General features: G+C 36.6%; 1 long non-coding RNA gene across 1 annotated transcript; it reads right to left on the reverse strand.

Moving 5' to 3' along the window:
* Positions 1 to 14,251: 14,251 nt before the first annotated feature.
* Positions 14,252 to 26,222, reverse strand: LOC135731870 (uncharacterized). The gene is made up of 3 exons (XR_010526583.2): positions 26,118 to 26,222; positions 21,993 to 22,094; positions 14,252 to 14,350 (listed from the first exon to the last, which is right to left on the reverse strand). It is a non-coding gene; the product is annotated as an uncharacterized lncRNA (long non-coding RNA).
* Between the last annotated feature and the right edge of the window lie 113 nt (positions 26,223 to 26,335).

The raw sequence follows: 26,335 nt of genomic DNA on the forward strand, positions 1-26,335 counted from the left end.
TCTCATAAGGTTATTTTAATGTTGCTGAGATATGATCCTTTAGTAACCTTCTTTTTTAATGTGTTTCTTGGACAAAGTGAGTTGTGGGTCAAGTTCAAAGTTTCATGAAACATTTTTTCCCCTTAAAAAAGTATGAATAAATGTGTTCACCAAAATGAAATTACTCACCGTAATCTAAGGTAAAATGTAACTTCTCTGCAATATAATATACCAGTGGTGTATAAAGACCTTACACAATGAACAGTATTGTTTTTATTACCTTAAAATGAGACGTTTTTTTATTTGAATACACTGCGGGTCCCCTTACATGGAAGTTGCCATTTTCGCACCACCATGTTTCCACAGTAGCCCTAAACGGACAAACTGTACTACAGAGCGCATTTGTCACTACATTGTCTTAAACGATGACGTGTTTGTCCTGTGGCGGCTACCGTAGCTTCTCTATGCGTTTCGAAAGGGAGGGCTGAGCTGTGGATTGAGCTGTTGGTTGCAACTCACAATTTCAATACTACAGTAGATGCCGCAAAGAATCTACACAGTGGACCTTTAAGGGCCATTCATACATTAACGATAATGTTAACTATGACGATAACTATATTAAAGTCTACACAATCTGCTTGTGTATTCGCAAATCAGTTATCTTTAAAGGCATTAACTGATATTGTAGGTTTTCTTTAATAAAAACTTTTGGAAGTGTTTAGATGTCATTCAACACTCAACCAAAACAGCGCTGTAAGAGGTCATGGAAGCTTTACTGCTAGCTAAGGCAAATCCTTGGTTCTGATTTTACTAGACCGGTAGCCTTTGACACAGTCAATCATCAGATCCTACTTGCCACCCTATCATTGCTAGGGATCATGGGTACTCCCCTCTATTGGTTCAAATCTGATCTCTCCGAGAGATCCTTCAGGGTGTTGTAGAAGGGTGCGCGGTCCACAGCTCACCAGATGGTTACTGGGGTCCCTCAGGGATCAGTGCTTGGTCCATTCTTTTTTCAATCGGCACACCATTCTTAATATACATGCACATGGATTCTCCTACCACTTCTATGCTGATGAAACAAAGATCTTTTTTTCACCCAGATGATCCAACCATCAGGAAGATACAGCCATATTTCACAGAGCATGCTGCACAACTTCTGATTCAGGCCCTTGAAATCTTCAGGCTTGACTACTGCAATGCTTTTCTTGGTGGCCTTGCTGTGCGGTCTATTTAACCACTCCAATTAGTTCAGAACGCAAGCAGCTTCATTCATCTTCCAGAAGCCCAAAAGGGCTCATGTAACGCCGCTCTTCATCTCTCTCAACTGGCTACTGATTGAAGCATGTATCAGGTACAAGTCACTACTACCCACTTACCAAACTTTCCTTGGGACCGCATCGGCATACTTTTACACCTTGATACATTTCTACACCCCATCCAGAACCTTACGTTCAACAAATGAGCAGTGCACTGCAAAAATTATTTTCAAGAAAAAAATGTCTCAGTATTTTTGTCTTGTTTTCAGTAAAAATTATTCTTAAATTAAGATGCTTTTTCTTGATGAGCAAAACGACCCAAGACAATATCAAATTTAAGTGATTTTGTGCATAAAACAAGCAAAAAAATCTTGAACATTTTTCTTAAACACTAAATTCAAGAAACATTCAAGAAAAATTTGCCTACCCCATTGACAGATTTTTTGCTTGTTTTATGCACAAAATCACTTACATTTTATATTTTTAGTCCAAAAACTAGATTTATTTTCTTGGGTCATTTTGCTCATCAAGAAAAAGCATCTTAATTTAAGAATTTTTAGATATTTTTACTGCAAACAAGACAAAAATACTAAGATTTTTTTCTTGAAAGTCATTTTTTGCAGTGTGTCTTGTGTTACCTTCATAAAGGGGCACTAAATCATCTTCCCGCTCATTTTCCTAAACTTCTCCCTGCTGGTGAAATGACCTTCCTATTGCAATTCGGTCGGTCACATCTCTTGCAACATTAAAAAAACAATTAAAAACCCATCTCTTCCAAATATACTATAATTGACCTCTTCTCCGTTTTTAGTAAAAAACAAAAACAAAACAACATATTTCTTTCTAAACAGGTATTGTTTCAGAATAGTGAAAACTTGTTATAAGCACCTTTTGTACTATTGCCTCCCTATGACATATCACTTTTATTGTTTCCAAATCTTTGTAAGCACTTTGGATAAAAGCATCTGCTAAATGCCTAAATGTAAATGTAAATAAGGTGTTCCTGTTGAATTGACAACAGCTAAAATCACCAGGGGTCTCATTTATAAAACTGTGAGTAGGATCCTTACTAAAAGTCTACGTACGCACAAAAGCCAAAAACGGTATACGCCAAAAAATATTAAGACTTATAAAACAAAGCAATGTTCCCTTTAAAAACAGATCACCTGCAAGTGTTCGTACATGAATTATCCTCAGATCCCACCCTGGAAGAACATTTGTCCCATCAAATGTGTTTTTTTTTTATAGATCGCAACCTTTGCCCCATTTTCAGCCCCAGTGTACGCACGCTTTATAAATGAGGCCCCAGATGTCCTCAGCACGCTGCAATTCACATATCTCTAAATAGTAAAATTTAGTTTGTGTATTCTATCTATTGGTGTAGTAAAATAAATTACGTAGTCAATTTCACGGCAACTGCAAGAGTGCTTGTACTAGTGTTTGGTGACATGCCCCATTGTGAGATCGTCCTATATCATCAGCCTGTGAGATTGCCGATACACAATAGTATTGGGGAAGGGGCAGTAGTTTACTCATTTATTTATTTGTTCATTGTTTACTAATTTATGACAAGTCATTTGAGTGGTGTAAAAAAAGAAGCTGATTTACTCTAAGGGCAACACAGTCACGACCGCAACCTTCTTAAAACTGATGCCATTAATCTGAACGCATCATTAAAGCCCAGGCGCTCTGAAATTTCCTGCATGCCAGGGAGCGGGAACAACACACTCGCTGGTTTTAAACCCGTGCGTGCCTAACACCCTCTCTACTGCAAGGAGATGTCACAAGCTCATGTATTACAAGTTCAGTGCTAGAAGGAGTCCATGCTGTGCGGGATCAGGTCCCAGCAAGAGTCCAAGTCCAGGTGCTTGCGAGAAGGAATCCGCGCACTTTAAATCTCTCTGGCGCAAAGTGAAGCCCACAAACCCTCTCATGCGGAAAAGAACACAATGTGTGAAACTATGATAATAAAAATAATAACTAGCGCCAGCTATCATCAAGAAAACCCGCTATCGGCCATATGTCTGACTACTGTCGATACACGATACTTCGTCTATCGGCACAACCCTACTGGATACCTACTGTAGGTTGATTTTATGTTACACTTTTATTATCTCATCTCCTTTAATACTAAATATTAATTCCAAGGTTAAAACCATTTGTTTTCCAGTTATACATTTTCTTAAAACTAGGTTTGTGCATTTTTTCTTGATTTTGGAGATTCGCTTCTCGATATGTTGCCTGCCAGTTTAAACATGCCTATTAAAGAGTATTAAAGATGTCAAAATTATATTTTTACAGAATGTTCTTTACATTATGTAGGTTGATTTCATATAGAAATCAGTAAATCACAAAAAAAATGTAGCTGGGTGTTATTAACACCCTAACATGACAGAATCACAGTAACTTCGATTTGACCTACAGTATGCTGTATGCAAAAAAGACAATCCCAGAATGCACTGCTGCACAGGAAAGTGACTGCATTCTGATTTGCATGCAAATTGCAGACATGGGACATTTGTTTCATTTGAGAGCAGGTGCACCTTCTAACACACATGTTCATGTACTTGCACGCACACGTAGAGGAGAAGCATGACATGAAAAACACAATTAAGACAGCTGTTATGGGGAAAAACCTTTCCTTGAGGAGTAACCGCATGCTGCCATAAAGGCTGCAGATAGATGTTACAGTATCCATCAAGCCCCTGAAAAATCCTTTGAAGCATTCAATACTATGTGAATCTATTATGTAAATAAAGCAAAAATTCCACATCTTTCATGCTATGGAAAATTGCATGCCCACGTATAGATGTTCTTTAAATTCCAACCGAAAGATGAATCATGCCGTAAAAATGTTCTTTGAGCAAAGCATAACAGATACCTATGGAAAGTGGAGTTTAATTACGCATATTATGTGAAATGTAAATTTCAAAGCGGTACAAAACACACTGTGACCCACATGTGGCGCAATAGCTGTGATATACATATGTAATAGGAGAAAGTACGAGAACGTACAGTATGTGGAGGGTGAGCTCTTGAATGACTTGTTAGTGTACTTTCTAAGACTCCTGGGGCTTTTAGCGTACTGCTCTTAGCTAACTATAGCGCAGGAAAAGACATACATCAATAAGCTACCATTAACACATACATACAAACCCCTACTCAAGAGTTCAGGTCGGCATGTACTGTATATCGGCAGGCAGGCAAAACAGCACGCTCTTTCCTTTCATCTTTTGCGTGGTAATTATGGAGAGATAATCTTAGTGCCGGACCCCTTAGCAAGGGCCAATCTGTCCTGTATAGGAAGCCAGGGCCGAAATGTCAAGAATGAGTTTCCGCTATGAAAACAACAACCTTGTACAATGGGGTAATTTCGATGCGGTCAACTTGACAAGCTTTTTTATCCAAAAAGTCATTCTACACTATGTGCTTACAGACCACCAAGGTTTATACTTGATTTTGATTTTCTTTTCTCACAGTCAGAGTGCATTGGCAAAAATAGCATATTTTCCCTGCAATATTTCTGAGGGAAAATTAATGAAATGGCACAAGAAGGAAATGACAGGATGTTGAATGGGTCGGCTTGTTTGCAAACTCTAACCATTTTTCTTCTAAGAAAGTCTATCTATTCTGATTCACCTCTCACATTCAGCCTTTCAGTCCATTATCTGCATCCAAAGATGCAGGAAACTAAATCTCACACTTCTTTCAGCATCCAATTTATCTTTTTAAACCTTAAACATTGAACCATCAGCCCTTCCAGCTGCCTGCAGGATCCCATAATCAAGAGGTAAGACCAAGGCACTTAGGATGGAAAACAAAGACACAAAACAAGCATGGTTTAGGATGTTACAAAAAATAGGGTGTTATCGTAAGTTTTCTGAATTCATTAAAAAGATCTTGGTGAATTTAAATTATGAAATTAAGTTTAAATAAATCTAAACTGGCTGTACTCAGGTGGAACATGAACCATCAGCAGTTTTTATATTAATTTCTCACTTGTTGAAAGCGAGAGGCAAAATGGTTTACAGTCATATCTAGGCTTTGCCAAATTGGTTTTTAATAAAAGTTTTCATGCCAAGTCTGAAAACTGGGATCCTCAGGCATTGCTTTAGTAAACGACTTTTCAAGTTAATATGAAATCAAAATTAAAATGATTTGCTTTCTTTATACAAATTTGTGCTTCACATTATTCCATAGAAAAGTCTATTTTTATAACCTTTAATACAGGGTAATAACTTAATCCATCTACAGGTGTTTCACCCCCTCCAAGCACTCACGTTTTCTTGTTTTGTGTCTTTGTTGGGGTGGTGATAGCACAGTGGATAAGACACTCACCTTTGGTGTGAGAGACCCGGGTTCGAATCCACTGTGACACACCATTGTGTCCCTGAGCAAGACACTTCACCCCTAGTTGCTCCAGAGGCGTGTGACCTCTGATATATATAACAATTGTAATACATTGGATAAAAGCGTCAGCTAAATGAATAAGTAAGTAAGTTTTTAACTCCTTCACCTTCAATGGTCATTTGAAAATCTCTTAAGGAAAGTCATGCCACTAGACGGCCATGTTTGCAAAGCCTCCATCCATTTATTTTTAGTCATGCAAGACTAAAGTCCTATCCACTTGAATATAACGAAAGTTATCTTGAAAATCACATGCAAAAAAAAAATTCACAAATGAATGACATATTTCCGACCAGCAATTAAACCTGACATCAACTGTACCATATAACTTTTGTTTTTTTTAAAGGGATAGTTCACCAAAAAAAGAAATTTCTGTCATCATTTACTTATTCACATGTTGTTACAAACCTGTATACATTTTCTCTTATGATGAACCCAAAGATATTTTGATTAATGTTTATAAACGAACTGATCAAAAGCTCCATTGACATCCATACACTGTAAAAAATACTTTGCTGCCTTTAAATTTTTTGTTAAATCAACTAAGATTTACAAGTCATGTCAAAAGAGATGAGTGGTCACAACTTATAAAATATAGTTGAGAAAAGTCAACTTCATTTTATAAGTTATAATAACTCACCTGTAGTTATAACAACTCATCTTTTGTCAAGATAAATAATAGAAAGTTGAAATGACTTGTAAATCCGAGTTGATTCAACAAATTTTTTTAAGGCAGCAAAGTATTTTTTACAGTGTAGTAGGAAAAAAGAATACTATGGAAGTCAGTGGAGCTTCTGATTGGTTTGGTTACAAATATTCCTCAAAATATCTTCATGTGTTCATCAGAAATGAGAGTTAGTAAATGATGACAGAATTTTCATTTTTGGGTGAACTTTCCCTTTAAAGGTAGGGTTTTACATTTTGAAAAATGCTAACGGTAGCCGCCTAGCAACAAAATCCCGATCCCACCCTCCAGTCAAATCACCATCCAAAGTCGCGCCTCTTTCCAAACACATGAACACGCACAGATCAGACGGTCACATCTCATGTCTCATTAACCAGTGAGAAAACTTTGCAGTACAAAGTGAATAACATTTCCAAAATAACCAACATAAACAACGTGTTTACATCAGAATTAGTTAAAGCACACTTTCGGTTGTGTAGAGGTAGTAACTATATCGATACGCTAATCCGTAAACGAACACAAATTTCATAAGCAACACAATGTTTCATCAAAGTAGAATATCTGAATCCATCTCAATACAAACATATCGCGTACCTACCTTAACAAAATAAACCCTTTACGACCCTTTCAGACCCTTTGCCCCCTGCAGCTGTTTGCATCTCATGGTAAAGCAGTAAAGTTACCGATGTTAATTTGGGTTTTTGTTCTTTGCTGATCCAGGCAGTTTTTGCGGTTGTTGTTATAAAAGATGTCTTTCGTTTTGTGGCTCCTGTGCAGGTTGTCAATTCAGCAGAAAAGTTTGCCATTCTCGCTGTTTACAGACAGGAGATGAGCGCCAGTGAACGCGCCGATGACGTATGGTATCTGCGTGGACTCGCTGCACGGTGGGCATTCAAATTACGCTTACGTATGAGGGACAAAAAAGGCAACGTCCGTTCAGACCGAAATCTATGATTGGTTGAACATTTTTTGGTCCTACACCTTTTACAGATGACATAAATTTCTACAAATACATTTAAACAACCAGTGATTGCACAGGATGTGAAGAGACTTTTAACCAGCATAACTAAAAATGTTTCAGGATCAAATGTGTTACTCTACCTTTAAGCTCAAATCACGCTAAAACACATTTTTCAATCGTGTATGCGATTGATAATTCTTTAAACTGTAAAGCTGGACTTATATCACTGCCATTTTGAACATTGCATTGCGCTGCAAAAATGACTTTCCTACTTAGTATTTTTGTCTTGTTTTTAGGTCAAAAATCTTAAAATTCTTAAATTAAGATGTATTTTCTTGATGAGCAAAATGACCTAAGAAAATAAGTCTAGTTTATAGACAAAAAATAAACAATTCAAGAAAATTTAAACTTAAAACAAGCACAAATATCTGCCAATGGGGTGAGAAAAAAAATTTTCTCACCCCATTGGCAGATAATTTTGCTTGTTTTAAGCACAAATTCACTTTAATTGTATAGTTTTTTTCTTAAGCTATACCCGTACCATAGACTGTAAAAAAGATGGACGACGCCTGTTCGCTCCCTTCCATTGGTGAAAAGTAGGGATGCAACGATTCAATCACGATTCAAATCGCGGTCCTCGTTAAAAATGCCTGTCTGAAATCAATTCTGAGTCGCAAGGCTGCGATTCTTTGTTTTATGCACAGCTTGTGCCTGTATTACGGCATTTGGTCAGTAGGAAGTCCTTATCAATCTGAAATCATTATGAGTCGGAGTCGTTTATAACGTGCATTTAAAAAAACCAACACTCGTTAAATAAAAATCATTCAAAATATTCTTTATTATCATGAAAATACCTTAAACAATTTGAAGAACAGCGTATAAATATTCCTGAAATATGTAGACATTTCCTGGAATAGCGTTTGTAATGCTACTTCTTGTGTGGCACAAAGGGAGTTTCTGCATGAGAGCGCCCCCTGGCGTTCGGATGTGCTGGGATTCACTCATTCATTCAAATTCATTCATTGTGAAAACGCGCATTTGCACGATTAATCGTTACACCACTAGTAAAAAGTGAAGCCCCCAGTGTCCCGATACGGCGCTGACATCTTGGGTCTTGAGTCTGCGCAGTAGCGATTTCGGGACCAGTCATGCGCAGTAGTGAGCAGGAAGTAAAGCCGCAAAATCAAAACCCTGCCCTTGCTCTCGCAGAATGCGCATATCACACTGATCTCGTCTTTGCATTGACTTTGTATGAAATCTACTTGCGCAAATCGTTAAAATCGCATCTGGTGTAAACCGTCAGTTATTTTCTTGGGTCATTTTGTTCATCAAGACAATACATCTTGATTTAAGAATTTTTAGATATTTCTACTGAAAACAAAACAAAAATACAAAGTAAGAAAGTCATTTTTTACAGTGCACTGCAAAAAATAATTTTCAAGAAAAAAAAAGTACTTTTGTCTTGTTATCAGTAAAAATATCTAAAAATTCTTAAATTAAGATGTTTTTTTCTTGATGAGCAAAACGCAAGAAAATAAGTTTAGTTTTAAAAATTCTTGAACATTTTTCTTAAACACTAATTTCAAGAAAAAAAAATCAAGAAAAATTTGCTTACCTTATTGGCAGATTTTCAGCTTGTGTTATTCCTTATTTTTTATATCCCATGATTATATATGGTCATTGTTTTATTCCTTATTTCATATATCCCATGATTATATATGGTCAATGTTTTATTCCTTATTTCATATATCCCATGATTATATATGGTCATATTCCCACTAAACTGGTGCGTTCTGGTATGACCTGCCCACTTTTCACAATGTTTTACTTGGATATAAATGAGGTGCAAACACTGTTTTATGTTGTTTTCACACCTTTCTAACGTGTGAAGGTGCTACCATTACTTCCAATAATGCACATAAAATGTGCACACCTGGAATAAAGGAGTAACCTATGTCTGAGGAAGAACAAGACGTTGTATATTGTAAAACATAAACATGGCCATGTGTATCCATACTGTACCTACATACGCCCACAGACATTTCACACAGACATGGTGTTTAATAATAAAATTTGTAATAATACATATTGCATTTGAATCTCACAGATGGAGGTCCCTTTGGAACAGCCATGGAGAGTTCAGGCACCTGCTTTAGGGCAAGATTATTTCAGTACCTCCCACTTACAGTAAGTGTTTCTGTGTGTAAAGTATACAGTACTGCATGTATGCTTTCCAGGGCAAGGCCACGCGAGGGTGTGTGTATGTCACTGTACAAGTGTTTTACAGTACACTGCCACATATGGCTATATTTATGCATACATGTGCATGTGTGACGGTAACAGATGAATTGTGCATGACTGATTGAGTGTGTATCAGTGAGTGTGTATTGTATGAAAGACACTGTGTGTGTACTGTACATGAATAGAAGTGATAATTTATGTCTGTAATGACACATGGAGGGATTGGGTGATCGGTTCAGACACAAATGGTAATAGACCCAGCGTGGTGGAAGAATGATGACCATGTGTATGGGGGGAGAAAATGGGGCTTTAGGGAAATACAAAAAAACATTTAAACTTTGATACTTACACCAACGTGCCCGTCAACACTGCATACTGTATACTGACGCGGACTTTGACACAAAAGTATAAATGAAAACCTACAGCGTACGTAGAGGGTCTGGCATAGGTCCGACACAGAAGTATAAATTATGCTAAAGATAATCCACATTTCAGTGTTTCAGAGTTTTAGTTGTTGTTAGTTTAAAAGTCAATGAATTTACCGCTAAACAATATCCTGCTTAATACGTCTGACACACTTCTTTAATCTTGTTGATTGATGTGAGCTGTGGGGATACCAAAAACCCCAATGTGTAACAAAATCTTACACTTTAACTGTAGCAGGTCTACAGATTTACATTGAATAAACAGCATTTCCCATAAGAGCACAAATTTACACTTCAATAACAACAATTAACACTGAGCAAACTGCCTCACATACAGACACACGCATAACATTCAGGAAAAAAGCCCTCAGCACAAGATGACATATGGCGTGAGCAATTTCCCTCTCAATTTCAGGTCCAACTCCAACTGATGTTTTCATGTGCCAGAAAATAGCCCCCCCCCAAAGTCATCTGCTCTGTGAACATTAAGCACCATCGTGGCTTGCGGACCCAAATGCGAGCATACAAATGATTTGTGGCACCATCGTCCCGCACGGGCGCCGGAGAAACGGAAGCGGGGATGGAGAGGAGGAGGGGCGGAGATGGAGAAGATGTGGAGGGGGAGATAATGTCACTTTCACCTTGTATTCCTCCGCCAGCCTGTAATGCTCATTTTTCCCCATTTTCACAACAAATTCGTTTCAGCGGCGACGGCCTACCCGCTCCCCCCGAACTAGCAAGCAAATGAGAGCGAAATGAGAGGGAGAGGGCAGACGAGGGGGGTTGTTGGGGCGGGAGAGTGGGCCGAATATGCACGGTGACCTTTTTCTGATCCAATCTCACTGATGAATCCTAATGAAGGATTTAATAAAATCACACTTTACAATCTGTCTCTGCATCAAAGCGTGGAATCACATTCATATCAGACCAACTGCGTACACAAGCCCAACGAAAAAACATATCAGATTTAAATCTGTATGTGTGCTGGGCTTCAAGATGTTGTCAGTGGGTGGATGAGGGGGGCATGGGGCTCTGAAATTGGCCAGACTGAACAGAGAACGCCTGGGCCATTTGTTCCAGATGCGCTCTAAAATCACATCTCATCACTTTCATTTAGTGCTTAATGAGTCCGCCGTCTACACCATACACCCACAGATATAGAAACAGACCAAAGTTTGGAGAAAATGCTACTTAAGATGGTACCAGTGGCGAGACTACTCATTTTTTTTAAATAGTTTGGAAATGAAACTTACATAAAGACAAAAATTAACAGAGCAATAAACCCAACAACACCAGCCGAGTCATTTATCTCTGATAGCATGTGTATGTTGCCAAGATGTCTGCTTTAAGGTTGTTATTGTTAAATACACTGTCAGAAAATGGTCCCTAGCTGTCCCTGGAGCAGTACACTTTATAAAGTACCTCAGATGTGCACACTGGTACAAAAGAGAACTGCCTAACGATTAGGCTATTTGTGTGTTTTTAAAGGGCACCTTTTTCATTGCTAACAATCAACGTTATTTTCTGTATTTGGTATAATGCAATGTGTTCGCGTGTGGTTAAAAAACACATTATTTTGCACATACCGTACATTTTTGTAGCTCCAGATTTCCCTCTCTTCCTGAAACGCATGGATTTTGTACAAAACTCATCAATTTGAAAAGTGATGTGTCCCTGATTGGCCGGCCTGAACGTTGTGATTGGCCTGAATACCTCTGACGTCAGCCGGAAATGTGACGCTCTTTACCATGTTTGAAAGATTCGCTCATAATGCAATGCTAACGGGAGTTAACTTACAGGCTGTGAGTCCAAAGTGGGATGAATTATGATAATGTCTGTCTTGTCTACATCACCAATCTCAGGAAGTAAACTGTTGCCTAAAATCCGTGTGTTTGTTGAAGTCCAAGAAAAGAGATTTACATTGGAGATGATAACTCGCGTCATCGTTTACTTTAGGATTTGTACCTTTTGCAAAGCGTTAACGTACTAATACACACTTACACTCCAAAGGAAATTTTAAAGCAACACTAAAGCGTTATTGCTCTTTGCTCCCCCTACAGGTTAGAAGCGTAATTGTTCATTAGCACTGTCGTAAATACTGCAGCATAGCTGGCTCTGATTGGATTGTAGGTCTGCCGTAAAGCACATTTTTGTAGTTTTCACTCAAACTACAGGACCGCTACCCGACGGTTGAAAACTTCTTTAGTGCGGTTTTGGCCAATAGAGGGCTGCAAAGCAAATGTGAAAGTGCCATTCACCCTGTTTTGAGTGGATGAACCACTGAAACTTTTTTGGAAACGTTATTTTAGGGTGAAAAAATCTCTTTGGTGTTGCTTTAAGACGTAAATCGGACAATAGGTGCTATTTAAGGGTACTGACCCAGTGACAGTTTTTTGACCCAGTGACCACACAGTGTATTTATTTAGTTTTAGGACCTTTGCAAAAGCACCAGGGTGTCTGATAATACCCTTAGTGCTTAAAGATAAATAAAGACTTATGTTTTTAAATGAAGCTAACTATCATAAAAACCAATTAACCCAATCTTTAATCTTCATCTGAACTCAATCTTAATCTTTAATTCTGGCCTTAAAGGATTTATGAGCTTTGCAGGGATATAGAGAATACAAAAGGCTGTTTTTTATAATGTTCCTTCAATAACCGCTGGAGAAAAATCCTTTATTTTACTTTTGTGGGCACCCCTAAAGGTTTTTGTCAAGATTAAATGACCCTTCTGTGTCTTCTCACAAGAAAATAATTTGTGCACTAAAAAGGTGATTTCTGTGTTGTGTAAACAGCCAGTGAATTTCCTCATTTAATATTTAATAACCTAACAGTTTTTCACTGTATTTATCCAGTTTGAAGAACATTTACATTCTTACACTCTCAGAAAAAAGGTATAAGAAGGCACAGTTAATAAAATCTCCAGTTGCACAGGATTGAATTAAGTTTTCTTAAAATTATTTCTCTTTAAAATATTGTTGGATCTACGTAATTTAATTATGTACACCAGTTCATGTTATTTCATTTTTAAAATGTAAATTTAATTTAATCATGTGTAACCGATGCCCAGAAGTTTTTCTTTCATTGTTCAAAAGTTTTCACTGGGGTGAAAATTTTTCAAAAAGTACACTTTTGTATCTAAAAGGTGCACCTCAAAGGTACATATCTGTTCCAAAGTAGTACATATTTAATATGTACTACTTTGGGACAGATATGTACCTTTGAGGTGCACCTTTTAGATACAAATATTATTAGGATCTTTTTAAAAGCTAGGGGTGAACAGGGCATAAACTAACGCTGGGTTAATTGTAGCAAGGCTACTTTACATATTTTTCTTTTACGGTCAGAAGTTGAATTTGTGAAAAGTTTTGTGTTTGGTTAAGTACATATGTTTTGGTAAAGATATTAAACAAAGAGAGTTTTGGAGGCATAAAAGTAAATTTCTTCATCTTATGTACTTTTTTCGATTTCTAAGTGGGGTGTAAGTCACCAGATCCAACCCTATATTATTTTAATCACTGTCTTGTTACCTAAAACATAACACCGTTTTGAAACATGTCAGCAACTCTTAGTAACTGATAGTTGGGATTGAAACATTTTTACACAGCGGGGTAAGTTGTCACACAGTGTTACAATTAAGCCTCAGGTATACAATGATAATGAAATGAAAACAATGTAAAAACTATTAATCAAAATGATATCTGTTAATACAACATATGGGGAAATAGCTCACAATCATGATTGTGCAGCCCTTTAAAAAAATCTATTTATGTGCATTGATCCTTAATACAAGAATGGTCAGATGAAGGATCATGGATGGATGAATGTATGGATATCTATCCATTAAAGGCAGATATATAAACAATATCCACCTTTAGTATATAGACAGATTTTTATTAAATTATTTGTGTTTAAACTACATTTTCTCTCAGGTGTTACAACAAACCCTCTGGTTGTTACAATGAACCCCACCTATGGGGTAAATTGTAACATTTGCACTCCTGTCACTTTTGGTGTAATTGTACGATAAAGGTAGGTCCCACAAACAAACTTTAAGTGTTTATATGCAGCCAAGATGTGTGTGCCAATTGTGTAAAATAATGATTAACTTAATTTTTTTTAAGCTGATAGAGCCAAAGCCAAAAAGCGTTACTTTGTGCCACGTTCTCCCCTACCGTCCCAGTGACAGCTTCTGTACCTTAATTTCTGAGAGTATAGATACACTTACCATCACACATTAACAATTAACAGAACAGAAACAAACAACAAAATTTCACTTACTGTGATGAACCAAGAAAGATGTTTTCATTGCTATGCTGACATCTGGTGGCCAAACGTGATCACACCTCTCAAGTTGATAGCGTGCCAATTGGATTTAACATGATGATCTGACCTAATATAAAACAAAAAGATAAGAACTGAAAAACTGGCACTGTAATTATACCGAACACATAAAGGATTATGAGTGTGAGGTCAGAAAAAGGGTGTGGAGATCCGAACATAAAATGTCATGGAATCTAGAAAGTAATCTTTATTTGATCAGTATCCAATGACAGTACTCATTGATTTTATATGCAGATTAGATTTTAAATGACTACTACTCGCACAGGAGAGAGGCTGGATAGGGAACGAGACAGCAAAAAAGAGAGAGACAGAAAGAAAGACAAAAAAGGAGGGAGATTGTAATCTACATTGTAATGAATCTACATAGATGCTACAAGGATCCGTGAATCATTATTTAAATACGCACCTTAATAAGACAGAAAAGAGCGCATGCACAACTGTGTGTCTACTGTATGTACCTGAACTGAACATGAATGTGTGGTGTAAATGATACAGGGTATTTTCAGTCTGTTAGCACACAAATGTAATTGTGTGTGTGTGTAAAGAGAGAGATTGAAGTAGAGTTTATAGCACATGAAATGATTACTGCACCACAAATTACAACCCCTTTACACATGACAATATCATAAAACCAGTGCACAGTCTCCAGCGCATGTTACACAAACAAACAGCCAACCATATATAAAAAAGCAAAGTTTCCATCTTCACATTCCATTCATTTTAATGTAATTTTCGATTTAAACTGCAATTTAATGAAACAACAAATATTTAATCTGGTTTATCTCTGTGTGTACATATAAATAGTAAATACGATATTAAATGATTATTATAATCATCTACCACAAAATGTAAATGCTACTCTAATATGTCTTTTAAAATTACTTTTTTACCAATGATATTTGTTCACACATAGGTACAGAAGTCATTCGAGTGTTTGTACATAAAATTGACCAATAATTTGTGTCTTTATACCTTTTTAATGCGTATGTCCCAATATTCTCCTTGTAGTGAGTTTTTAAAAACGGCAATCTTTATTGACTTTTTTGAGTTTCTATGGCAACACATCAAGCTTATCATGTTTATGTGACGCTTCCTCCTTACAGTCAGCAGCAGTGTCTTTCTCATTCAACACATTATGAGTTATTTGAACAAATTATATCAAACATAATAACCAATTTCATTTATTAAGTATTGTTTTCTTCTTATGCAAAATATTATTATATTGCTTCACAAGCATTAGAGGGAGACACGGCAAGGTAATTTAGAAAATTATAAGCTTTTTCATTTAAAACATAACAAAAGTACTCGCAAACATATTAGAACGAATATAAACATTAACTAATAAGAAGTTTATGTGGTATCTACTGTAAGCACATTTTTTAAATAATATATAGCTAAATAAATGAGCATATTTTTATTAGCATAATTTTAGTTGTTTTTTAACAACTACTGTATTTCATTTCATTTCATTTTCATTTATTTATTTATTTCAAGCAAATAGTATAACAATGGAAGAATACTCAATAATAATAATAATAACTAGCACTTATGCTTGAAATGGAGTGGGGAGAAGTAAAACTTATTGAACCCCACCCCAGTCTATTAAAGAATTTATACCAACCGTACAAAATGCTTCCGTCTTCAATTATATCAATGGAAAAAAGAAAGAGAAAAAAACACATAAAATAAATAATGGTAATAATAATACCTTGTTAAGAAACATCATTCTAGTTGTATATGTGCACAACCATACATACGGACATACTATACATATTCATAATATTCAAATATTACCGCAAGTAAAATTTATTTATCAAACACCAACAATGGTAGACAGAATACACACATAACAATGACGGACAGCTACCAACAATGGTAGACGGAATACCACAAGGGTACATAACAGGGACGAACAGCTACCAAAAAGAGTAGAAGGAATACCACAAGATACACATGTTAAATAACAACACTCCAGTCATTGATACAATCAAACCTCGTTATCATTGTAATGGGACCAGACCTTTTGTTTATAAAGACGTTTGAAATGGTGAATGCTTTGACATTGCTTTAGTTCATTGACATTGTGCTTTGACATTGCTTTAGTATTTATTGTTTACTGTCAGTTTCTATGAAAGGTTTTACTGGGTTTCGGGATACAGATCGGGGTGCATGTGCGCCACATCCACATTTAGCTCTGTGCGTAGGTTATAGTCAAAACAAATGTTTTGTAGAGATTTAATGTGTTTGTACCAGCTATGGCAACCCCTAACTGGCAGAAATTATGCCGGTCATTCTGGATTTCATAATAGACATTAAAAAGCCATTTAAAATAGCACACTCATGTCACTCGCAATACGACTACCATTAGCTTTAGTGGCTCACCGGAAGTCTTACACAAAAGTGCTCAAAGATGGCGGTGCCCACATTTACTTCAAAAATAAGGTGGCCAAGCAATCCACAAGCCTTTAAAGGTACAGAGTATCACATTCATCATGAAGGCCTTATCTCCATGATAAACATGTATTGAAAATGTAATAATAATAATAATAATTAATAATAATCTCCATACTTTTTTCCACAGCACTGATACTTTGTATTCCTACTAAAATCGAGCACTTAAGAGCAAATAACAGTGACCCAATAGAGGTCCTTTCCCACAGACATTATCTAATTTTTGACAGAGCCGTTTAGCGGCTTTTGCATCTGAGCTCCTCATATAAACAGCTCAAAAATGAGATAATGATATTGACGTTCATGAAATAATTTTGCTTTAAACCGCTTAATCTCTGCATCAGGTCATTCAGAAATACTGGTTTGTTGGCAGAATCAGTGGCGTGTTTACCATTTTGGGGACCCAAAGCAAAGTCCAAGGACCTATGACCGAACATTGCACAACAGTAATACTGAGTTTATAGAATAGAGTTAAGGCTGGTTCAGACGGTACGAATTTAAAATCGTCGGCCGATTTTCCAACCCTGAGAGACCCCACACACGGCGATAAAACATTGCGGGTCTAACAGTTTTGGTCGTACTTTTAGTGGTGCGCCACCACATGGCAAAATCAACACATCACACACGAACCAATTTGACTCCCGAGCAGTCCCAGGTCAGACGGGAAATCTCGCAAAATCTCTCGAGATCAAACGTGATTTCAGAGTAAACAATCATGGCGGACGAAGAGGATGCAGTGGCGATAGTTTGCAGTTTGTTTTTAACCGACAAAAAACGTTCTCAAAAGAAAAGGCGATGGTCAAAGAAGCGGAGACAAGACAACGGGAGCATGGACTATACTTGCTACATCATGATATGGATGTGAGTTGTTGTGACCCGTGATTTTGTTTACATGACACCGGTACATCCTCGCTTCCTCGTCACCTCGCTTTCTGATTGGCTACACGTCACAGTCCACAGGCTGCATGCTCGTTTGTCCTCGGGAGACACCACACACGAGAAGAAATCGGGCCAAAACAATCCAACATGTTGGATATCCCCGATTTGAGATCGGAGCGGTCCCGAGGTGCTTCCGAGTAGACGAGAGCAGTCTAAACCAAGGCCGTAGCCAGGATTTTTTAAAAAAACCTCTACATTTTTTTTATTATTTATATTTTTTCCATATTACAGAATAATAATAAACACGTCCAAACTACGACATAGCACAAATGTAACTGTGTCTGTGAAAATTTTTTTGTTGACTAAAAGCATCCAAAATAAATCAATGGTTACATTTCATCATCTGAAGTGTAAGTCACCCTTTGCCTAAAAACTGCAAAACTGTGTAATTTTTTTTCCAGAAGCTTCTAAAATTTTCAATTTAGGATGAATTTTTAAGAGTATAGAAGGAGTTTATATATAATATGGGCTTTTATTGGCTGATTTTTCTTCAATATTCAGTGTAAGTCATCTATTTCAAAAAATATATTTTTGGTTTTCTAATAATTATTAACAAAATTAGTCAGTTTGGCACAGGTATATTTTTGGTCTACAAAACTAATTTCAAGCATTTAACCATGCACCTTCAGATTAAATGATTTTTAAGATCATAGTTAACATTTTAGTCAAGTGACCTTAAACTTTTGAACAGTAGTGTAGGTTTGAATCTAATTGGTAGCTGTATTGCATATCATATTGTAGGCTATTTGCTGCATAACCATAACTCTCCCCTTCCCTCCTTAAATTTGTCTGCTCATCTTTTGCTGGCTTTCCAAATGATAATTTAGTTTGTTGCAGCCTTTTCATTTTCATTTGCTTTATTAGATCAGAATTACAGATGTGGAAAGACTCTTTACTCAGCATAAGTTGCACGTTACATAAACATTCTTGCCTTTCTTGCATACTATTCTGGTATAAAAGCAGTGCTTATCATACTTTGTGTTTGCGGCCGCTACCTTTGAGCTTGTTGTACTTGCCATCGCTCATCGCTCTGTCGGGCAGACTGCACGTGAGGACCGGGCTGCCTGTGAGTGTCTAGCAGCTGCACCCACTGCTCGTTGAGTGGAGAGAATGATACATCCTCTCGCGTCAATCTCCAACCACGCCAGAAAAGATAGCTAGATTTGTCCTTTTTCGCTTTTTTAAGTCGCTAAAGGGGTTTAAAAATGGCTAAAACTAGGGACAAAGTCACCATCAAGTTGGCAACACGGCACTGCTGTGTGCATGTTTATACAGTGTACGAACTTGAACTAAGCCTGCTTCTGGTTGGCTAACAATGGAAATTCAGCCAGTCATCATTGGGTATGTGGTTGTCCCACCCCCTCTAACATACACAGGCCAATCATCATCAGTTGAAGAGAAAAACATTGCCTGTCTGATAGTCTACTCGCTTCAGTGAAATTAACGCGCAACATTTTAATGTCAGTAACAGTAACAACGGAAATTTATTTGATTATTCGTTACTGAAAAAATAACACAGTTATTAACGACGTTTATTTATAACGCCCTTATTTCCATCACTTCACGTGATGATCCGTAGATGCAAGCATAATTCTTTTGTCTGCTATTTTCACATCAAAATGAAACAAAACTTCAAGAAAAACTACCGAGGACATGACCTCGGTGTCCTCAATGGTAGCTACGGCCATGGTCTAAACACACCACACACGGCAAGAATATCTGATCAGTTTATTTTACGATTATCGGAGCATCCTTAAGATTGTCGGAAGGGGTGAATCGGGGCTAAAATCGGCCTAATTATCCTGCCGTGTGAACCAGCCATTAGACATAACCGGATTTATTTGACTTTAAACTGCTAAACATAACATACAATTGTTACAGTTTGGTATAATTCTTAGTTACATAATACAAAATACAAATAGTGCCCAATTGTTTTATTCAAAATGATACAGAATCATTCTCTATAAAAAATAAAAGGTCTTAGTTTTACCTTAAGCCAGTGGTCCCCAAATTTTTTCCACCTGGCCCCTCTTTTGTACAAAAATAAATTTCAAGCCCCTCTCAGATATATCCTTTGCTTCCAGTTTCATAATAGGATGTATTTAAAACAACGTAATTAATACAGTACTGCAACTTTAGCGTGTGATCCTACAAAAAAAATAAACAAGAAAAAAGGGGAAGCATAAGATTACGATTCAGACTGATCAAACAAACTGAACTAACAAATACCAGCAAACATTGTTGTGAGTTGGTTATTTCTTGGATTTATAATGGGAATCACATAACTCTCATTTTCATACTGCAGAAACAAACTTACTGTGAGATACAACAAGCAAATAGACTAGACATACACTAAAGATGAGATTTTGATGACATTGATGAGATACAGAATATGATTTATGTATTTTCTGCATGATTTAAACCGTTGTGTGGTGTTTTTATAGCCTTTCATGTTTCTACCTGTATGTCATAATAAGTGTGGAACAAAAGATTATGCGTCATGGATCAAACCAAACCAACAGTCACGGGTGTAAAGCCCAAAGTCTCAAAAGCCAACTAGACAATCGAGTAAATGTTGTGGAGTTGCGAGAGAATAGAGAGAGTCGAGTGAGCGCTTATCCCAGCACTTGCATGTGTGACTGCATTTGTACTCTTTGAGTAGAGGTGCGCTTTCGTGTGGAGTCTTTATTCGCCCTTGAACTAGCTTATGTGCCCTTGCAAGGATGCTTTTCCGTGCACGAATATTATTCTGTCTGCATACTCACACATCTCTCACTCGTGCGTTCTTTATGTGAGTGACTTAGATTTGGGTCTGAATAAATGCAACATTCTTTCCAAGCTATGGCTCACCATCCCCTTTTTAATACTGTAACTCCACCCCCCCCCACCCGCAATTGGGAAACCAACCACTGCCTTGAAGAGACATATCATGAAAATCTGACTTTTTTCATGTTTAAGTGCTATAATTGGGTCCCCAGTGCTTCTTTCAACCTAGAAAACATGATAAAGATCAACCCAGTAACTTAGCTTTGGTAAACTATTCTCTGCAAGTATGTGAAAAAAAGGTAATTGAAATTTGTTTCCCCTTGTGATGTCAGAAGGGGTTAATAACGCCTCCTAATCTACACTATCGAACCATGGCACTGACATTTAGTGCAGATATCAGCTCATTTGCATGTTAAAGGACACACCCAAAACGGCACATTTTTGCTCACACCTACAAAGTGGCAATTTTAGCATGCTATAATAAATTATTTATATGGTATTTTGAGCTAAAACTTTACATACATACTCTCGGGACACCAATGATTTATATTACATTTTTAAAAAGTCTTGTGAAATGTCCCCTTTGTGCAAGAGTCTTCTTTTTTGTATCTGGGCCACAATCATTAAAAAAGAAATCATAATATAAGTTAACCGCTTTTGGCCAGTAGTACGATATGGTTTGTCATGTTAACACTCGTTGCAATTCCATAATTTAATCAATTTTATTTATTTGTTTAATATACAGAAGGACAAATAATCTCAGAGGTCCTGGGCCCACTAGGGGGCCTCAACACATTTCCAACGGGGCCTCAAGATGACTTGAAATTATAAAAAATAATCCATAACAAGCATAACAAACTAAAAATGAAGATATTTCTTAGTATTTGACAATTTTTGTAACAAATACTGTATACATCTGTCTGGTAATGCAAGCTCTAGTATTTATTTTGGTGGATGTGAAGCGACTTCAAATATTGTTATTGACATTTGGGCCTTGAAATGAAAAAAGGTTGTGAACCTCTGATCCAATTGTCCTTATTGGAGTAAATCTTTACTAAAATTGTCTTTACTTTTTTTTAAAGAAACGTCCAATCATATTTCACCCCTAAATCAAAAGAATAAACATGTAGCCTATTTGTAGTTTCCTGTGCATTGCATTATTGATACATTTTTTGCTTATTTTAAAAACGAATAATAATAATAATGAAAAATAAACATATATAATATTTTTTATTATTTTAGAAAATATAATTTCTTTTTCATCTGGGATGTAATATAATTAATTATGTAACCCAGCCTGTAAAATCCTTAAGTTAAAGTCATTTTTTTGGTGTAATTTACTGTTTTCTACATAAATTAAAGAACATTCTGTGAAAATATAATCTTGATATCTGTAATATCATGTCACAGATTGAAACCAGTAAGTGAATTCAAACTTTGACGCTCATAATCTCATCATTAGATTATGAAATTTAAGCCTGGATTTCACAGACAGGGTCACATCACATACAGTACTGTATGAGGACTAGTATTACCTTTTTCTGACACTTCAGTGTCTTCCATTGCACTGATTTTCTCTTTGGATTGACCGCATGATCTTTGACTGTGACTGGCTTCAGCATGCATCACTGGTCACTCTACAGAAAGACAACAGACATAAGATCAGTCAGTTTTTAGACACTTGAAGAGAAAGCACTCCTGGTGTTTGTGTGTATCAGGGGAGTTTGTAGAGAAAAGGGCATCTCGGTGGCTTACCTGGATCAAAGCCCACTCAAGGCTTCTCATCCTAACATTGCTTTTGTGCCTTCGAGCAAATAAATTGACCTTCTTGTGTACAGGAAGGTTCCCATGGTGGCCTTTTGTTCTGTTGTGTTTTCTCTTTCACTTGCATGTCAGTACAGTTTATAATTGAAATTACTTGCTATGAATGAGAAATGTGCTGGTATGTATGGTATACAAGAATGTTTTCTTTACATGATGCATCAACAGAGACCTTCACTTTAGTTACAATATTTATCCACCCTGAACATATTGCTCATCTACTTCAAACAGGGGTGTTTTATAAAGCTATAATCTCTTCAAAGTCCAAATGCATCAGGCGATTTTTGTTTTTAATTTTATGAATGATGATTTATATTTATAAATCTATTAATAAACACATTTTCATTTATAAAATATATTTAAAGTTCAACAAGTATATGTACACTGTAAAAAAACACTGCACTTAAGTTTTTTAAGTATAACTTGGATTTACAAGTCATTTCAACTTTGATTTTTTTCATCTTGACTAGTGATGAGTAGGGTTGCAAAATTCCGTGAATTTTTAAATCTGGAAATTTTCCAACGGAATTAACGGAATATATGTGAATTATTGTGAATATGGGAATTAATTTGAATAAACTGGGAATTTGAAAAAATTGCAGAGTTGCCAATAACAAGGAACTTAAAAAAAGTCTCATTTTTTTCTTCCTTTTTTAAACGTCATTTTAAAATGTTTTATTACCTTGCATGCATGTCTGCATGACCAAACAAAATGTTTATTTATGTTTGTATATGATATACACTCACCTAAAGGATTATTAGAAACACCATACTAATACTGTGTTTGACCCGCTTTCGCCTTCAGAACTGCCTTAATTCTATGTGGCATTGATTTAACAAGGTGCAGAAAGCATTCATTACAAATGTTGGCCCATTATGATAGGATAGCATCTTGCAGTTGATGGAGATTTGTGGAATGTACATCCAGGGCACGAAGCTCCCGTTCCACCACATCCCAAAGATGCTCTATTGGGCTGAGATCTGGTGACTGTGGGGGCCATTTTAGCACAGTGAACTCATTGTCATGTTCAAGAAACCGATTTGAAATGATTTGAGGTTTGTGACACGGTGCATTATCCTGCTGGAAGTAGCCATCCAGAGGATGGGTACATGGTGGTCATAAAGGGATGGACATGGTCAGAAACAATGCTCAGGTAGGCCGTGACATTTAAACAATGCCCAATTGGCACTAAGGGGCCTAAAGTGTGCCAAGAAACCATCCCCCACACCATTACATCACCACCAGCCTGCACAGTGGTAACAAGGCATAATGGATCCATGTTCTCATTCTGTTTACGCCAAATTCTGACTTTACCATCTGAATGTCTCAACAGAAATCGAGACCAGGCAACATTTTTCCAGTCTTCAACCGTCCAATTTTGGTGAGCTCTTGCAAATTGTAGCATCTTTTTCCTATTTGTAGTGGAGATGAGTGGTACCCAGTGGGGTCTTCTGCTGTTGTAGCCCATCCGCCTCAAGGTTGTGCGTGTTGTGGCTTCACAAATGCTTTGCTGCATACTTTGATTGCAACAAGTGGTTATATCAGTCAGAGTTGCTCTTCTATCAGCTTGAATCAGTCGGCCCATTCTCCTCTGACCTCTCGCATCAGCAAGGCATTTTCACCCACAGGACTGCCGTATACTGGATGTTTTTCCCTTTTCACACCATTCTTTGGAAACCCTAGAAATGGTTGTGCGTGAAAATCCCAGTAACTGAGCAGATTGTGAAATACTCAGACCAGCCCGTCTGGCACCAACAACCATGCCACGCTCAAAATTGCTTAAATCACCTTTGTTTCCCATTCTGACATTCAGTTTGGAGTTCAGGAGATTGTCTTGACCAGGACCACACCCCTAAATGCATTGAAGCAACTGCCATGTGATTGGTTGATTAGATAATTTCATTAATGAGAAATTGAACAGGTGTTCCTAATAATCCTTTAGGTGAGTGTAGTTTCATAAAATTTATGATTTTTTTTTACATTTAATTTACAAATAATTCCCGTATTTAACAAGACTATTGTCATGTTAAAAAGGGTTTTCCAAAATTCCCCAGATTGAAGGGATAGTTTACCCAAAAATAAAAATTCTGTCATCATTTACTCACCCCTATGTTGTTATAAACCCATGTAAATGTCTTTGTTCTGATGAACACAAAGGAAGATATTTTGAGAAATGGTTTGTATCCAAACTGATCGTGGACCCCATTGACTTCCATAGTAGGAAAAAATAATACTATGGAAGTAAATGGGGTCCACGAATGGTTTAGTTACAAACATTTCTCAAAATATCTTCCTTTGTGTTCATCAGAACAAAGAAATTTATATGGGTTTATAACAACATAAGAGTGACTAAATGATAACAGAATTGTCTTTTTTGGGTGAACTATCCCTTTAAGTTCCCATGAAAAGTTTCCAGAAATTTACCAAAAACTTTCCGCACCTTTGCAACCCTACACTGTAAAATATTTGCAGCATTTGTCGTCAAATCAACACATATTTTACTTTAACTTAAAAAATTAATTTAAACAATTTTAACTTGCCAAATGCCAAAACTTAAAATAGTAGGTAAAATTGATTTACAAAAAAGTTGTTTTAAATTCGCACACTGCATGTTTTTTTACAGTGTAGTGATGAGTTCCTGTAAATTAATTACCATATTAAATTAAGCAACTCATCACGAGTGAAGATAAAAAAATCTAAGCTTAAATTACTTGTAAATCCAAGTTGATTATACTTTAAAATTTAAGTGCAATGATTTTTACAGTGGAGTTGCATACTGAATTTTTTTTGCTGTTACTGCGGTAAAGGGTAAACACAAAGGCACGGTTAGGAAGAAAAGCACATTCAATAATGTTAACTCAACAAAACTACACAGATTACTTGTTTCTTAGAAAGTAGGGAAAACATTCCCAGAAGAGTGAAATAAAGTAAAACCAAACCTACCTCGATGCGTACTTCCTTCACAAATGTCTGAAGAATGATTCATTGAGCACATTGAGCTTTACTTTCAACAACTATTTATACACTGTGAATAACTTCTCATAAACTAAAGTCATGAACTACAGTGACAGATATGAAAAATACGTGTGGCTGCTTTGTTGATACAGAAGCACACAGTACAGGAAGAACTGAATAAAAGTGTCACAATGGCCTCCTTTTAGATGGAAGGACAGTATAAAAAAGCCATACAAATGAAAATATAGCTGGAGGCTGAGACTGTAAAGCGTACTTCCCCTAAAAATGTATAAGATCCCTATCTGCAAGCAAGCAGGTTCTGAATAGTTGAGTTGAATGTGTAAAGCATGGGTAGTAAACTTTGCTTAATACACTGTTACAATTGCACTAGAAACCCTACAGTATATCTTAAATATATAGCTGCTAAGATAAATAACCAGCATGCGACCAACTCAAGTGCTTTGTCTCAAAAACAACTTTGAAAGTTTGTAACTTCAGAAAGTTCAAAGTGAGCTCTGGTGCAACGGCTCGTGCCTCGGGCAACACTGACACACAGAGGCTCAATTCAACACTGACGGATCTTACAGTAGCAAATCTTGTGACTTTCTTTAAACAGCATCTTTTCTATTATTAAAGTTTGTAGATAAAACAGGAGAAATTTAAAAAAGCCAAAACTATAAAGAGCAATTGTTGGAAAAACACATGGCCAGAAGCAGTTAAAACATCTGTTGAGTCAGGACCAAGAACTTTTTAACTTTTCATGTCTAACTTACTTTTAGTCTGAGCATTAAATAGTTTGAAAGCCATTTCTAGTAATTTCTAAAAGTGACTTTTGCTGAGACAAAAGCGTAATAAAGTAAGTAACAAGAGTAAAAACTCTCACCTTTACGTGCGGCATGGCATCTGTTGTCTGTTAAAAACTATGGATCAGGGGCAAAGAGAAAGTCTTGCTGTGATTTCCCTATGCAAACACACAGATGGAGTTCACCTGAAATTCAAATCAAATTCATACAACAACCGATGTTTATTTATGTCGGTCCCAATACTATTTGCATGTATTTGCATATTTGTGGCACATGCATACTGATAAATAATTATATT

The sequence above is a fragment of the Paramisgurnus dabryanus genome, chromosome 21, assembly GCF_030506205.2.
Source record: "Paramisgurnus dabryanus chromosome 21, PD_genome_1.1, whole genome shotgun sequence".
In the NCBI taxonomy this organism is placed as follows: Eukaryota; Metazoa; Chordata; class Actinopteri; order Cypriniformes; family Cobitidae; genus Paramisgurnus; species Paramisgurnus dabryanus.